Raw genomic sequence first — 16,957 nt, 5'->3', positions numbered from 1 at the left:
GCACCTAGACTAGTTACGTCGCGTGACCTTACGCGTTGGTCTTGTCTCTTGTAGCGGATCGCTACAGACGCTCCAATAATGTGGTGAGCAATACGGACATCGATCGCTACGACAACGGATTCGGAGACCGCCTTCGCTTGGTGAAACACGCAGCCAGGTCCGGCACCTCCTTCACACAGTTGGAATTTTTATAAATATTATCACCAATATTGTAGAGCAAGTAAAGCCAAGACGTAAAAAAATAATAAAAATGTATATATTCTTTAAATAACCAATGTTGATTTTGATAGTTTTCGTAAGAAAAAAATTTTAGAAGTTGTTACACCCATTCTCCGCCATTGTGGCGGGGCCTTCAGGTAGTGCATTTATTGTTTGTCTCAAGGTTTATTGATGAAATTTCAGAAATGTGTGACCCATCGTTCTCTTGCATATACAGGCATTAAGGTATTGGCGGAGGAGGAGTTAATAATTCATCAAACCCAAAAATAAAGCTTTACCAAACATGGAAGACTTTGACGGTAATAAACCGATCCTTGTGGTAATAGAGATGCGATAAACAAACAACATTGTGGTTGATCTATTTACAAATCTAACATGTCGCGGTAGATGTTCTTAGTACGTAACTGTTCTTAGTAGGAAGTTAAAGGTGAGAATGTTGAAGAAGTGGTTATGAAAATTGCCGAAAAGTTTGGGGTGCAGTTAGAGGAGAGGGACATTGAAATTGCTCATCGTTTACCTAAAACAAAAACTGAACAACGGCCTGCTAATATAATTGTACAGTTTGCCAACAGAAAAGTACGTAATAGGTTATTGGAGGCTAGGAAGAAAGTTGTAACAAATGCAGAGGTTACAGGACATCATGGTGGAAGAATCTACATCAGCGAAAATCTTTCCTTTTACTACAGAAACCTATTGAAGACGGCTAAAGATAAGGCAAAGAGTCTCAACTATAAGTACATCTGGTATAAATATGGAGCGGTTCGGGTGAGGAAGGAAGATAATTCCAAGGTCATAGTAATTGATACAGAGGAAGATTTAGTTAAAATTAAGTAAGTTGTATTATAGTTTAGTAATTACATTATGGCATACAGTACTTCTAGATGGCTGAAGCTATAAATGATGATGATGAGATAAAATCAGTTAGCTGCCAAGACATAGCAGAATTAATAATTTGCGCAAAGAAACACAACTTCGATAATGGTTTAACCTTTTTTCATTTAAATATTGCATCTCTTAAAAAACATTGGAATGAGTTCATTTTGTTGTTTGACACTAGTTTAAAATACCTGGATGTAATTGTTTTGACAGAAGTAAATATAAAGGAGAGTTTAGTAGATATGTTTAACTTAAATGGTTATAATGTTTATTTTAATTTAAGAGTGAACAGTAAAGGTGGAGGTATTTGTGTTTTTGTTAAAAAGAAATTTTCTGTAAAAAATTCTATTATTTTGGCTAAAGAAAGTTTTGAACATATGTTATTAGAGATAGAATGTAAACAAACTAATCTAGTCTTTTGTATATTAGCTATTTATAAACCTCCGAGAACCAATGAGAAAGTTTTTATTTCAGAGTTAAGTGAAGTAATTATGAGCACTAAATCTAAATATTTTATTACACTTGGAGATGTTAACATTAATTTGATGAACAAGTTTTGCTGCACTGTGAATGCATATAAAGACCTGATGGCTGCCAATGGCTTGATTTCATGTATAGACCAATACACTAGGGAAGAGATAAGACAAGGTAGGCTGTCTAGATCCCTTATCGACCATATTTATCTTAGAGGAAACAACTTGAGGCCAAAGTCTGTTGTCACTAAACTGAAAATATCTGATCATTATCCTTGTTTGGTGAATGTACAACCGAGAGAGAGAATGGGTAGTCATAATATTGATTTATTGCAAAACTTGAGATTGAATGCTAAATTAGTTGACCAAGGCATTAAAAATATAGACTGGATACCAATTAAAAATGTACAACCTTTTTCGTCTGATGCAGTTTACCAGGCCTTATGTAATACTTTCAACTTCATATATAATAAAGCTAAAATAGTGCAGAATGTAAGGCACAAACATCCTAGAAAAGCTTGGTTGAGTTGGGACATACTAAATAAAATAAAAAGAAGGGATAGGTTATTTAAACAAATGAAAAAAAATCCACAGAATAATTATTTAGCAACCGAGTATAGACAGTTGAGGAATAATATTAATAAAGATATTTTGAAAGCCAAAATAAAATACTATAGGGATATTTTTGAGGAAAATAAAAACAATATAAAGAGGACATGGGAGGAAATAAATCAAGTGATGGGTAGGAATAAAAAACAAAATGTAGATGAATTAATAAATAAATATATGGTTGGTAAAGTCGGAACATTAACACAAATATGTGATCAGTTTGCTGATACTTTTACATTAGAAATAAATAGCATAGTTCATAAATGTGATATGAAACTAATGGGATTGGACAGTGATGAGGTTAAATTAGGAGATATTAAGAGTTTGTACATCCCCAAAGCCAATAGAAAAGATATTGAAGATATTATTGTAAAATTAAAGAAAAATAGCCCCGGTATAGATGGAATAAGAGTATGTGATTTAAAAAAGTGTAATTTAGAAGCCGCTGAAGTGCTGGTTAATATAATAAATGCATCACTTGATGAAGGCAGAATGCCGACTCTGCTAAAAACTGCTATTATAAGACCTGTTTATAAATCAGGTTGCCACAATTCATACCAGAACTATCGCCCAATATCTATTCTTTCTTCAATAGATCAGTTTGCTGATACTTTTACATTAGAAATAAATAGCATAGTTCATAAATGTGATATGAAACTAATGGGATTGGACAGTGATGAGGTTAAATTAGGAGATATTAAGAGTTTGTACATCCCCAAAGCCAATAGAAAAGATATTGAAGATATTATTGTAAAATTAAAGAAAAATAGCCCCGGTATAGATGGAATAAGAGTATGTGATTTAAAAAAGTGTAATTTAGAAGCCGCTGAAGTGCTGGTTAATATAATAAATGCATCACTTGATGAAGGCAGAATGCCGACTCTGCTAAAAACTGCTATTATAAGACCTGTTTATAAATCAGGTTGCCACAATTCATACCAGAACTATCGCCCAATATCTATTCTTTCTTCAATAGATAAAATAATGGAAAGGTACATTGCACACCATTTAAATAAATACTTAGCAGAAAATGATGTTATAAATAAAAGTCAGTATGGTTTCCAGAAAAACAAAAGTACAGAGTTATTGCTAAAAGATTTTTCTAACAATATTAACAAAGAATTAGGGCAGGGCAATCAAGTAATAGTAACTTTTATAGACTTTACTAAAGCTTTTGATACACTGCAGTTTGATAAAATATTGACAGCACTCAAGGACATAGGAATTTCTGGCAGGTTTTTAGAATGGTTTAGAGACTATCTGAAAAACAGAAAAATTATTGTAAAAGTGCATAGTACATTTAGTGAAGAGGCAGAACTTTTTTCTGGGGTACCTCAAGGAAGTATTTTGGGCCCAATCTTATATATAATATATGCAAATACACTCCCAAAATATATAAAAGAAGCCACGGTTTTTATGTACGCTGATGACACTGCAATTGTCGTATCAAACAAAAATATAATAGAGGCAGAAAAAAATATGCAGAATGCTGTTAACAACCGTTTAGAATGGTGTCATGATTATGGATTGGTAATAAAAGCCAAAAAGTCCAAGGTCATGCATGTGCTGACCTTGGACTTTTTGGCATTTATTATTCACCTGCATTTAAATGTTCTAATGTAAGCATTACTTACCATAATTTTGATTGTTTACATAATCATACTTACTCACTTATCCCAAAAAGTTGTCAATGTAAGAGTTTAGAGAATGTGCATGATTTTAAATATTTGGGGGTTCATGTTGACCACAATTTTAAATGGGATATACATGTTAATTATGTTTGTAAAAAAATCAGATCATGTGTTTGCAAAATTTTTTATTTAAAAAGTGTCCTGCCATTTAATGTGCTATTGGTGATTTACCAGTCATTGTGTGAATCAATATTAAGATATGGTGTGAGAGCATGGGGCAATGCTTCAAAGACTTCTCTGAGGAAAATTGAGCATCTGCAGGGGCAAGCGCTCAAATGTATTGTTCCAGTGCACATTAAGCAGTTACCAATTATAAAGATTTTTCATTTTGTTAGACTGCTACCTGTTAGTAAGTTATATATTTTTTTGATATCCACTGATCATTTATTTGATGACAGCTTGAAAATAGTCAATAATCACCCATATGATGATAGAAGGAATTATTATTTTGTACCAAAGCACAGGAATAAGTATGGAAGTAGAACACTTGAAGTTTTTGTTCCCAAATGTTTTAATAACCTCACAAATCATATGGTTTTTGCAAATAGTTATAGCATGTTTAAACATTATTTAAAGGAACTTGTTTGGAATGATTTGTTACAATTTTAATTTATTACAATTATGCATTTAATTTATTTACATTTTTAGTTGAAGTTAAAGTAATATATTATTGTTATTTATTCCAATAGTTTATTTGTTATTGTTACTGTTGAATTTTTACAGATATTTGTGTCTTTGTTGTCTTTTTTTTGTTATTAATTACTCAAGAGACAATTAAGAACTCATAAAACTGCATGCTACTGATTCAAACTGACAAAACTGTATGGTAAATAAGAAACAATATTTTTAGTGCAGACAAACCATTTGTGGTTTTTGCACTTTTGTATCCTATGTATTGGCAATTATTGTGTAAATAAATTTCTTGATTGATTGATTGATTGACGTATTAAATAGCGAATACCATCAGTGTCAATATAAATCATCGTTAGTCTATCAATTCCGTACCTTTCTACCATGTCATAGTGGGAACCGTACATCCACCCAAAAGGCCGTAATGCTCGTCAAGCATGACGTCGAGATAGAAGACGGCAATGACGTAATTTTGCCGTTTGTGATCAGCTGCTTGTTTTATTCTTTCAGTGGAAAATAAATAAATACGTCATAGCCGTCTTCTATCGTGATGTCATGCTTTATGAGCATTACAGCCTGTTTTTTTAGTGTTGCCTTGATCCACCTCTTATTGTAGTCCAGAATGCACATCCCTGCGTATACGGGTTTGTTCAGTACTACCTGCACTTTTGACATGTTCATTGTACAGTATGGCAAGGTTCTCATTGAGCCAAAAACGATCATTGAAAGTAGCTTTTGCTACATACTTCGTATACGTTTTGCGGGATGATGCAATCTTTAAATCATGATGTTTGTGCATATTATGAAGACTCATACCGTAGACAGCGTTCGGCCATAAGTTTAAACATCTCAACCTCAAATTTATTTACAGCACGCTAAGTTCGATGTTCATAGTCACGTACGGTATAATATCAACAATGCCGACTGTTTAAAACGAATCACTCTGATGATTCGAGTTACACGCAATCCATTCTCTATAGCTTGTTGTAGGTAGCGACATTGAATTACTTATTCCCTCTTATCCATCGGTTTGGCCATTAGTTTCTTAGGTTACCCTGTTCCATTATTGATTACTTCCTTCAACTAATATGGGAGTTTTCAACGATTACTCGGGGCTTTGTAAATCTCGGGACAGAATGGTAAATCCCTGTGTTTGTCGTGCAGTGCTGGTCATTGCAAAAAGGCACACTTTTAGTTTTAAATGTTCGCCTGCATGTATCAACATGGACATTTACAAACTCACATTCTACAAATATTATACTTAATGGCATGAGTGTAATTTAAAATAGTCCGCATGACTGCGATAACCTTATCAAGAGTGCCATTCAGGAACTCCAGCAGTGAGACGGTGTTTTCATTAGCAAACTACATAAAATTATTATACAAATTCAATATAACAAATTATAAGTAAGTAAATGGCCTTCGGTAATGGTTATTTTTAATTAGTGAATGATAATTTACCCTTCAACTGGGGAAGTAGTTGGTGAATCTATAGAGCCGGTAACACTGGGGGATTTAGGTGAAGAATTCTCCCTCTCAACGGATTTTTCAGGTACAGGTATGCACTGAGCCTCAGACAATGGCCTGAAAAAAAAAACACTAGTAAACATTGTAATGAACAATTCATCTATGGATATTGTTAAGCAAACATTTCAATTTAAAATGTTAGATGAATTGGCATCAAGAAGTATCACATAACCCTTAAAAGCTTACTTTAAACAATGTACGCAAATATAGACCACTTGAAACCACGTTTAAGCATTATACAAAACATAATTTTTCAGTATATAATTGAACTTGATATTTTTTGTAATAGGCTTAAATTATTGACTTTGATGTGTTTTGACTGTTAATCTTACAACTTATTTAGAGTTTCTTATTTTGGTTAATATTATGATTTATTAGTTTATTATATATTATTCCTTTTAATATAATGTTTGGTATTTTACAAAGATTAATCATGGACATTAATGTTACTTTGATAAAAATGCAATTATTGCATTACCCTTGGGTTTGAACCAGCTCAAATGTCCGCAATCCGTCAGGGCCTCCACAAAAGTGGACATAAATTGCGGCAGGTGGTTTGGTGCCACACATCATCACAGCATAAAGTGGATCTAAAACTGTGTTTATCACAGGCTCGCACCTGTCACAGTCAGTACTGTCAGCCAGACTTGACCGCTTGAGTCCACGAATTAATATACCCTGATTATATCGATATAGGTATGGAACGTCAGGGTGGGAACAAAGGACGATGGTGATTTCATCAACCCTAGTACCACAAAGTTTTAGACACTTGTCGACACCAATAACATGTCTGTAGGGCATGCATTTGCAGGTCGGTCTCTTGGGTGTTGATGTGTGAACTGCACCTGACGGCCCGGCAATAGGGTTGACAAAGTCGTCCTCACAAACGCCATCGGACTCATCAGCTGCCAAGGCCAATGCTGCCTCCAGTCCCTCCATGTAGTTTATTTTTTGTCGTAGTTTGTCACGACGGGCTGTGATTTCCCTGAGTTCCGCATTGCATCGCACCAGTTCAACATGAAAGAGAACAAGAACAACATGAAACCGAGCTGCATAAACTCCGGGAGAATCAAGCCATGACAATGGGGAAGTTCAGCAGTCTGATCAAACCTCAACGCCTCGAGACAGCCAAATATCGACAAGAACTGGTGCGATGCAATGCGGAACTCAGGGAAATCACAGCCCGTCGTGACAAACTACGACAAAAAATAAACTACATGGAGGGACTGGAGGCAGCATTGGCCTTGGCAGCTGATGAGTCCGATGGCGTTTGTGAGGACGACTTTGTCAACCCTATTGCCGGGCCGTCAGGTGCAGTTCACACATCAACACCCAAGAGACCGACCTGCAAATGCATGCCCTACAGACATGTTATTGGTGTCGACAAGTGTCTAAAACTTTATGGTACTAGGGTTGATGAAATCACCATCGTCCTTTGTTCCCACCCTGACGTTCCATACCTATATCGATATAATCAGGGTATATTAATTCGTGGACTCAAGCGGTCAAGTCTGGCTGACAGTACTGACTGTGACAGGTGCGAGCCTGTGATAAACACAGTTTTAGATCCACTTTATGCTGTGATGATGTGTGGCACCAAACCACCTGCCGCAATTTATGTCCACTTTTGTGGAGGCCCTGACGGATTGCGGACATTTGAGCTGGTTCAAACCCAAGGGTAATGCAATAATTGCATTTTTATCAAAGTAACATTAATGTCCATGATTAATCTTTGTAAAATACCAAACATTATATTAAAAGGAATAATATATAATAAACTAATAAATCATAATATTAACCAAAATAAGAAACTCTAAATAAGTTGTAAGATTAACAGTCAAAACACATCAAAGTCAATAATTTAAGCCTATTACAAAAAATATCAAGTTCAATTATATACTGAAAAATTATGTTTTGTATAATGCTTAAACGTGGTTTCAAGTGGTCTATATTTGCGTACATTGTTTAAAGTAAGCTTTTAAGGGTTATGTGATACTTCTTGATGCCAATTCATCTAACATTTTAAATTGAAATGTTTGCTTAACAATATCCATAGATGAATTGTTCATTACAATGTTTACTAGTGTTTTTTTTTTCAGGCCATTGTCTGAGGCTCAGTGCATACCTGTACCTGAAAAATCCGTTGAGAGGGAGAATTCTTCACCTAAATCCCCCAGTGTTACCGGCTCTATAGATTCACCAACTACTTCCCCAGTTGAAGGGTAAATTATCATTCACTAATTAAAAATAACCATTACCGAAGGCCATTTACTTACTTATAATTTGTTATATTGAATTTGTATAATAATTTTATGTAGTTTGCTAATGAAAATTTAAAATCTCCTACCACAGCATTCCAAAGCCAAACTGCATAAGACTTAATTGAGCTAGTGTTCATCTCACAGAAATGACCACCTATGTGTTTTGCCCTACACCAAAGATTATAATCTCGTTCTTAAACATTAATTGTCTGAAGCGGCCTATAGTTAAAATTGTTGTTATTGGAAATCAATCAAGCTTGTCAGCTAATTACAATTTATGTTAGTTGTTCAATATTAATTATATCTCGTACTTTTCAGATTAGTCCCATTTGAACCTGCTTCGCCATCATTATTGGGCGGTGGTGTTGTAGAATTGGACTGAGTATAAATAGAAATAAATGTGGAACACTCTAGCGACACGGAAGAATATTCAGCAAGTACGTCCGAGTACACATCTGACCAATCTACCAGACGCGTCCATCGTAAAAAGAGGAATAAGAGTAAGTATGTAATTATAGAATCAAATTAGGTTTTAATTATTTATCATTAAAAAAGAAAAGAAAGTGTTTTGTTTGGTTGTTATGGTAAATTTATTTAAAATCTGTCATACATACACAACTGGAAATTTTACTTAGTGCAATTTACCAAAAAAAATAAAAAAAAAAAATGAACAGGATATCATTAATATGCACCCACACTTACGAGAATACTCATCCAAAAACAACGGGTGTTGAAATGCGTATGAAATGGTACAAGAAGCCGTATAATAGAGCAAGATTGGCGTCCATCCTAGGCTGTCTTAGGCCTGATCGGCTATATCCACACCGAAACAGTAGGGAAATGGCTGACACCATAATGCGGTGTCTTAGAGTCCCAAAATCAACGAGGCAGCCCGTACCAGTACTTGATGGAGTTCGAGCATACGTAAAAAATTAGGTTGAAGACAATTTTGAACAGAACATAGAGGCACCTACATCAATTGGATATTGTCCAGTTTGTTACGATGTAGGGTTATTACGATCTATTGTCAGAAGTTATGGTCACCCAAATACTCCGCAGCTGTCCGAGGTCTCAAATACAGAACCACCTGAATCGCCAGTGTTGGTACCGATTCCACCACAGGAATTGAATATTACACCAGGCCCTAATAATTCTCCTCCGTCACCGCCTTATGTCCCACATCAAGGTTCCTTGGCAGGAGTACCTGGGCCATCAGGCATGTGCCAGTTTGCTCAAACTCCTTCACCACGATACCCATCGACGGGACAGATCCCTGGTTGGTTGCAACAACAGTAGGTTTTAAGCCGACCCTTGAACGCCGTCTCTATCTCCTCGAACCCTTGTGGAGCCAGGAGTTACAAATTGTCAGGCATCTCGTCCTGGTCATTAACATCATCCTCGTCACAAATCGACTGACGTGATGGCAGACTGATGGATGGTGGAGCGGTGGAGCGGTTGAGGGTTGGACAATGTTGCTGGGCTCTGGCTGATTGGTTGGTATCTCAGATCCGTGACCACTGCAGCTGAAGCGAGTGTGCCTTCGCAATATATTCTTCCTGGAGAATGTTTTCCCGCAACCGTCACATGTGTGCCAATAACAAAAATATTAATCTTAAAAATTTGGTGTAAGTAGTACTTAAACTTAAGCTAGATCATAAAGGTTTATTTCAATTTATTTAATTGCATATACTATTTAACATTTCAGAGTAGTTGTTATTTCAGCGATCGAATGTCTATTGTTTTAAATAAAAATAATGTTCGTTAATTATATTTTGATATTCTATTAACAATTAAACCCGATTAACCACAACCGTGCATGGCTCGGCCTCACTGAAGTTTCTAGTAAACAGAAGAAAATAGTACACTAACACAAAATAGATTTTTACTTTAAACAAAAGAGTGTAATGATAAGGAATATACTGTATTGTTTTGTTGTATTACAAGGAAAGTGACAAAAAGATAATCAGGCATTGCACATCCCTTAAAATTAATTCAAGATGTGCCTATTAGGTGGAACGCAATCTAGTTTATGATGACACGATTGGTTCTAATAGAGATGCTGTTAAATCATCTTTGGCTCTTTCTGAAAGAGAAGATTTAAGATTGACAACTGAAGAGTGGAGCATTTGCTCTCAGCTTGCTAAAGTCTTGGAACCTTTTCAAGATGTGACTGAGAAGATGAGTGGAGAGGGGAAGGTAACAGCCAGCCAACTTATTGTTTTAACAAACAGGAAAAATTCTGCATAGTTGCTACATCAGTTCCCTTGCTATGGGATATTCTCCAAAACGGGACTAATAATAAGAGAACGGAGGTCTAGGTTGAAACCTTCCAGGGTTCGAGAACTAATTCTCTTGAACTGTAACGTAAAGTACAATTTGTAATTTTAGGCCTACTTGGCATATTTCTATTACCCATGACTTCAATTATTTTGGTACCATTACTACTGTACATATTATATGTACCTATTTTGTTTATGTGTGCTATAATTTGAAATGCAATACTTTGTTCTGAAATGTGTAGAAACATTTTGCATTTAACCATTTGTAAAATATAACCTTATTTATATAGTAGTAGTATTGCAGTGTGATTTATTAATATTTAAATGTGGGAAAAGGTTTAAAAAGCTGTCTAAGCAATAAACTGAAAGTCAGCAATTATAAAGAAAGCTACACCACGAGGAGAGTGTTTAGCTGTGGCAGAAATTAGTAACGTAGCTAAACTGATTTTTTTAAGCAGCTTAATGAAACAGCTTAGTTATGGCAACTAGATGATCGAGCTATACAGCTTGATATGGATGACGTGGCGGCGGAAGACAACGAGAGGTATCCATTTGATATGGATGACGAGGCGGCGGAAGACAACGAGAGGTATCCAGCTTGATATGGATGACGAGGCGGCGGAAGACAACGAGAGGTATCCAGCTTGATATGGATGACGTGGCGGCGGAAGACAACGAGAGGTATCCAGCTTGATATGGATGACGAGGCGGCGGAAGACAACGAGAGGTATCCAGCTTGATATGGATGACGTGGCGGCGGAAGACAACGAGAGGTATCCAGCTTGATATGGATGACGTGGCGGCGGAAGACAACGAGAGGTATCCAGCTTGATATGGATGACGAGGCGGCGGAAGACAACGAGAGGTATCCAGCTTGATATGGATGACGTGGCGGCGGAAGACAACGAGAGGTATCCAGCTTGATATGGATGACGTGGCGGCGGAAGACAACGAGAGGTATCCAGCTTGATATGGATGACGTGGCGGCGGAAGACAACGAGAGGTATCCAGCTTGATATGGATGACGAGGCGGCGGAAGACAACGAGAGGTATCCAGCTTGATATGGATGACGTGGCGGCGGAAGACAACGAGAGGTATCCAGCTTGATATGGATGACGAGGCGGCGGAAGACAACGAGAGGTATCCAGCTTGATATGGATGACGAGGCGGCGGAAGACAACGAGAGGTATCCAGCTTGATATGGATGACGTGGCGGCGGAAGACAACGAGAGGTATCCAGCTTGATATGGATGACGAGGCGGCGGAAGACAACGAGAGGCCGTGCATCGCGTGTGCTGTTAACTCCAGAACGTACTTAGTCGAGCCATGCGGCCACCTCGCCTTGTGTGGACAATGTGTTGCCATCCATCGTATCACTGTGACAATTATAGATGGTGACAGGCGTGCTATTAGATGCCCAATATGTCGGGCGACTGTCATAAACTACCGTAGAGTTTTCCAGTGATAGCATTGAATATATCGTCACCCATCTTCCATATTATCGTAAATGCTTTTTTACTACTTTTCAGGAGAACCATAATAAGCTATTTGCATTTATTCACTGATTGATAGCTAAAATAAGTTTTAATTTACTATTGTCATGTTCACACATTACATTTACTAAGAGTTGTTTTTACTAAGGGAGGTATTTCATCTTGGTGTCATTCCTCCTCCAACACTCCAGTCAAACATCACCATGTCTTTTGGAAGCGACATTAATGACGAACAGATGATTGAGGCTTGTATTTCGGCGGAGGCTGAAGATAATCTCATCAATGATATTGGTGAGATGACTTTGGTCGAAGCCTGCATTGAGGTTGAAGCACGATGTGAGCAAGCGGTAATGAAGACAATGAGCATGACCCAGTTGATGTCTGCAATGAATTATGTATTTTGAATGATACCTCTCAAGGGAACATCTTAGATCAAACAATACGTGAAAATAAGCCAAAAGAAATGTGGCTACGAGTTTCCCCACTGAGGATCATTCGGATTAATGCACGATTTTAGTATTGACATAGGTAAAGAAACCTGTCCCAATTATTTTGGATTATTGGGAGACAAAGTTGTAGAGCGGAGCTGTGTACAGATCTGCCTAAATACAAGGGCAATCTCGTTTATTGCGACAGCATTGTTTAGTTCAATCGAATTGTTCCCATATTTGAAAAAATAAACAAATTGGGCTTACAGGTGTAATACGTGTAGACCGAACAAACTTTTGCCCACTGTAGTTGAATTAACTATTGCCCCACTCCTGTCTGAAAAGGAGCTAAAAGGACAAGGAAGAGGTTCTTTTGATGTGGCTGTTGATGTAAAAAATAATCAAGCATGTGTCAGATGGTACGACCGCAAACAAATCGCATACCTCTCAACAACAGTAGCTGATTAGCTTGTAGAAATGTGAAAGGTGGTCTAAGCATTAATGCAGACGGATAGATACCAGCGAACACAGAATAAAAATAGAAGGGCCACTCGAGCCAAAAGCTGTCGCCACCTGTATAGCGCTGACACCCCCAAGATGGCGTCCGCTGCGGATGAGTCACTGTAGTGCCGCGCGCCTACTACAGACACACCAAAGATCACAACACACGCCTACCGTACACCTAACACGTGTTCGCTGCTACCGTAGGCCTACCTTGACCAGCGAGCACACCTAGACACAAACGTCCTGCTTGTTTTATGTTTAACGTTGTTATACGTTATACGTTTTGCAAATGCCTCATTCTTGTGTTGCCTATGGTTGCACTAACAGAGGAAAAATCGATGGCATCACTTATCACAAGTAAGTTTAGAGACTAGTGTAGCCTATGTTTAAAACTAAAAGTGTATGTTTAAGAAGACAAATTTGTTTATCTGCTAAATATTCTGGTTTGACATATCTAATTATATACCTGATACTTCTTGATTGAAAAAAAATACGTTAAATACGTTTAAATAAGTAATTACGTTTAAATACGTTTACTGTCGTCAATCAAATACGAGTTAATTATAATTTAGACTTAAACTTATTAACAACATGTGATTTAGTGCAAAATAACAATTATTTTTTTTTAAATTCCAGATTCCCGAAGAACGTTGAGCTGCGCCAAAAATGGATAAACGCCATCAAAAGAAAAGATTGGGCGCCTACAGCTTGGAGCCGGATTTGTTCCTTCCACTTCCGGGAAGCTGACATTGACAGGACATCTCTGGCATGTGTGCGGATCCGAGAAGGAGCTGTGCCATGTATATTCCCTGCTTTTTCTCAGGTAAAAGACCGTCCACCACTAAAAAGACGTCTTGAACCCAGTTCAAGCTAGGAGTCCTCACAAATTGACCTTCAATCACCAACAAAAAAATTAAGATGTGAGCTGTCAAAAAGTAATTATCGCCTTCAAACTTTAAAAAAAAAAGTTAAAACTCTACAAACATCCAAAAGGAGACTTGTAAAGAAGGTAGCTAACTTGAATGAGATAGTAAAAACACTCAAACAAAAGCTTAACTTTAAGGATGAAGAGTGTGGACTCTTGACTTCCATTTCGAAAGATTCCGACTGTTTAATACAGAGATCAAGAGAACGCACATTAAACCCAAACATGAGAAAATTATATAGTGATAGGTTAAAGGCATTTGCAATTACACTTCACTTTTTGTCGCCCAAAGCTTATGTTTTCATTAGAAAAACGTTCAACGCAGGTTTGCCACATCCCAGGACACTGAGGAAGTGGTACTCTAGCATTAACGCTGAACCAGGGTTTTCAGAAGAGGTTTTTCGGGCCCTAAAAGAGCACAACACAAATGCCACTCAAAAGCCTATTTGTGCTCTAATGTTAGATTGCATGGCAATTCGCAAACGATTGGAATGGGACGGGAAACGTTTCCATGGAACGGTAAACGCAGGCAATACCAATACAGATGACGATTCTGCACCTTTAGCTTCTGAAGCCCTAGTTTTTCATTTGGTGTCAATAAATGGTTCGTGGAAAGTGCCTCTAGGCCACTTTTTTGTAGCTTCAGTAAACGGAGACCAACTTAGTGGTCTGGTAAAACAATGCCTTAGTCTTCTTGAAGATTCTGGTATAACAGTTGCAAGTCTAACATGTGATGGTACAGCATGTAACATTTCGATGGCAAACAACTTAGGTTGTTCCATAGATATTAATAACTTAGTTACTTGGTTTCCACATCCTATTAATGATAAGCATATACAGTTTTTTTTGGATCCCGCTCATATGCTTAAACTGGTGCGAAATACGCTAGGAGATAATAAAGTACTACAAGACTCAAATAGTAACCTAATTGAATGGCGATATATCGAGCAGTTGCATAATCTCCAACAGGCCGAGGGCTTGCACTTGGGCAACAAACTAAGTAACAGCCATATAAATTTCACGAAACAAAAAATGAAGGTTAAACTGGCAGCTCAAGTGTTCAGTGCTTCTGTTGCCGATTCCCTTGAATACTTATTGAAAAATCAAGTTCCAGGGTTTGAAGGTTGTTCAGGTACTATTGAATTCTTACGAATTTTTGATAAGCTCTTTGATATTCTCAATTCAAGGAGTATACGAGCAAAGTATTCAAAACAAGCTCTGTGCCCATCCAATTTCGTTCTTCATTCTTCTTTTCTACTCCAATCTAAAGAGTACATATCCAACCTGAAAGATCGATTTGGCAAATCTATTTTGACTTCAAGGCGAAAGACTGGCTTTTTGGGGTTTCTAGTTTGCATAGACAGTACCCTGGCCATGTACAAACAGTATGTTGATGAAGAAGATCAGCCCCTTAAGTATTTACCACTGTATAAAATTAGCCAAGATCATATCGAGCGACTCTTTGGATATATAAGATCAAGAGGGGGACATAACAACAATCCCAGCTGTAAACAATTTACAGGCTCTTTCAAGAGAATTTTACTTCATCGAGAATTGCAGGAATCTAACTCAGGAAATGCCCTCATTCTCAATCGATCTTTAATTTTTTCGATTAATGGTCGAAAAAATGAAGAAAATGATATTAACTCTTCCACACCAGGTTGGAGATCTCTGGATGAGGACGAACAGGCTCAATACCAGTACGAATGCAACCCTCCTCCAGACGATGAGGAAGTTTTGACCAGCATTTTAGCTAATACATCTGATGTAGCGGTTAATGTTGTAGAGTATGTTTCAGGGTACATCGTTAGGTCTATAAGAGCTAAAATTGCATGTGAAAGTTGTGTAAAGCTTCTTATAAGTAATGATGTGCATACTCATAGTTTGATTATGTGTAAGAACAGAGGCGGGCTGACTAAACCTTCTAAAGATGTTGTAAAACTTTGTCTGATGTGTGAATCAGTGGTAAAGTCTTTTATTAATAGAGGTAGTTTAACTAATGTAAAACATCTTCTTGAAGTTTTGATTGTGAATGTTATGAACAAATGTATAGGGATTGATTTGTTTAAAGGAGAGCACTTTTTTGAAATGGAACCTGAATACAACCACATACTTCTTTTAATAAAAGCTGTCTGTAGAAAATACTTCTCTGTAAGGTTGCACCACCATTCCAAGCTTTACAATGACTCTTTGCATACAACAAAAATAAGAAATCACCTTTGCAAAACCGTAACGTTTTTAGGACAATGAGTCTGTCCCCTGAGATATGCTGTTTATGTATGTATTTTCCTTACTTTGTTTTGTACTTTGTTTTAAAATGTCTCAACTCAATTAGTAATTCTGTAAAAATCTTACAAAGTTGTGTTCAAAAACCATTGGTTGTTAAATAAATACAGTTGCGACTAATTGTAAATGTTTGATTAATCTAACCTATTGTTTATTAACATCCAAAATAAAATAAACTAATATTGACTAGTGAGAGATAAGAAGAGAGGTATTAATCGGCAAATATTAAGGCAGAAAGTTTGTTTATAGGCCTAAAGCTAACACATTTTTAAGTTTCTAAAATAAGTTATAGGTCTACAATACAGTAATAAACCATTATTTAAAAACCAAATACCTGTCGGTAACAATGAGAATTTTGTATTTTCTTTATCTCATATTGACTGGATTTTAAGTTAAGTGTCATTACTCAATTTACGATTTATATGTACCTACAGCAGGCTAAGCGCGGCGCGGTCGCAGTGGCAGAGCTCAGCGCTCAGCTCGCCGCGCGGCGCCGCAGGACGGATTTTACTCTATCTTTAACTTAAATTATTTCGATTACCAGTGATGGTAAAATTTTCAAAAAAATATATATTAAGGTTTAACTCATGCTCTCAAACTTTCCCACAGACGAAACTTTCCTGACCAAAAAATAAAAAACTTCCTCACTGAGTAACTTTTTCATGTCACGATTTAAAAATCAATGCAAACAGTTAACTTAATTTAAGTATATAAATTGCATTCATGTTAAAATTGATACTTTAAGTTACATCATT

Source organism: Macrosteles quadrilineatus, unplaced genomic scaffold, assembly GCF_028750875.1.
Source record: "Macrosteles quadrilineatus isolate MER2022 unplaced genomic scaffold, UCM_ALF_1.0 Scaffold_27__1_contigs__length_1626561, whole genome shotgun sequence".
Classification (NCBI taxonomy): domain Eukaryota; kingdom Metazoa; phylum Arthropoda; class Insecta; order Hemiptera; family Cicadellidae; genus Macrosteles; species Macrosteles quadrilineatus.
This window is presented reverse-complemented; position numbering follows the sequence as displayed.